This window comes from Adiantum capillus-veneris, chromosome 9 (assembly GCF_014529385.1).
Source record: "Adiantum capillus-veneris isolate H3 chromosome 9, ASM1452938v2, whole genome shotgun sequence".
Taxonomy (NCBI): domain Eukaryota; kingdom Viridiplantae; phylum Streptophyta; class Polypodiopsida; order Polypodiales; family Pteridaceae; genus Adiantum; species Adiantum capillus-veneris.
This window is the reverse complement of record NC_140939.1, coordinates 99,644,149-99,645,472: the sequence shown is the minus strand read 5'-3', so window position 1 is coordinate 99,645,472 and position 1,324 is coordinate 99,644,149.

Below are 1,324 nucleotides of genomic sequence, written 5' to 3'. Positions count from 1 at the left end.
ACCTTGCATATGATTTTGCAAGAGGGGTATGTATGGTCTAGTTTGCACAAGGATGTTCACCATTGGTGTAGGTCTTGCAATAGGTGTCAAGCATTTGGAAAGAGAGTGTTGAAGCCAGAGCTACGAAAAACCATTATGGCATTTGATGTGTTTGAAAAGAGGGGGATTGATGCAATAGGCCCGTTACCTATCACAAGAAGGAGCAAAAGCTATATTTTGACTACAGTGGACTATCTCTCTAGATGGGCAGAGGCTATAGCAGTAAAACAGATCACTGCAAAGGATGTGGCAAAATTTGTGTACGATGAAATATGTTGCAAGTTTGGGGTGCCATTGGAGCTACTTTCAGATAAGGGGCCAGGATTTAGAGCTAAACTGTTAGACTTTTTTTTTTTTTTCCGAGAAAAAGATCCTTCTATTAGTTAATGAAAATGCCCATAGGGCTACATTCACCTCTGCAAGAGAGGGCTACAACAAGCATGATGGGGAGACTCTCCCAATGAAAAAAACAGCATATATACAATGAGGCTAAATCAAGAGATGGGAGGAGGGAAGAGCCGCACAGGTGGACAGTAGTGCCATCTGAGCACCCCTGGACTATGGTGTAGAAAGGCCAGGGCGCCAGAGTCAAAGGAAAGCCTCGTGGCGCTCCGCTCCCGCATGCGGTCGGAGCTACCCTGTAGTCCCTCAAGCTGTCCTCTGAGAGTATGGATTAGCTCTAGCCAAAGTCACGAACAGTCTCTGCTGGTGGCACAGGGCGAGCCTCAAAGATGCGAAAACAGCGGGCCCGCCAGATGAACCAAAGTGTCAGGCCACTGATGAGCTCCCAACACTGCTCTCTCTTACTACACCACTTCTGTGGAGTAAGCTCTATAGCAGGCTGGAGTGTAGGTCGCCCCCCTGCATCACTATCATCCTGCTGGTGGAAGATAACTCAAACTGAAGTGCCAGCCCCGTGAGTGTGGACCAGGCCGCTGCCCCCCAAGTGTACTGTCGAGCCGTGGAGAGAGCAGGCATCAACCGAGGAACTCGTAGCCACACCTGCTAGGCCGAGGGACAGTCCCAAAGACAATGACGCTGACTCTCCACCAATTGGTCACATGCTGCACATGCGGCCGAGAGACCACTATGCACAAGCCAACTCTCTACTACTGTGGCTCTGTGTGCAACCAACCACTGAAACAAAGTGACGCGCCTCGGCTGTCTGGAGTCCCACAGCCTCTGCCAAAAGGTTGCCAAGAACTCGACTGTGAGGCCCTCCTCCTGCCAATGACGTGCTGCAGCGGGGCGGGCCTCTCTCTGTGCTGCAAGTATATGACGTCCA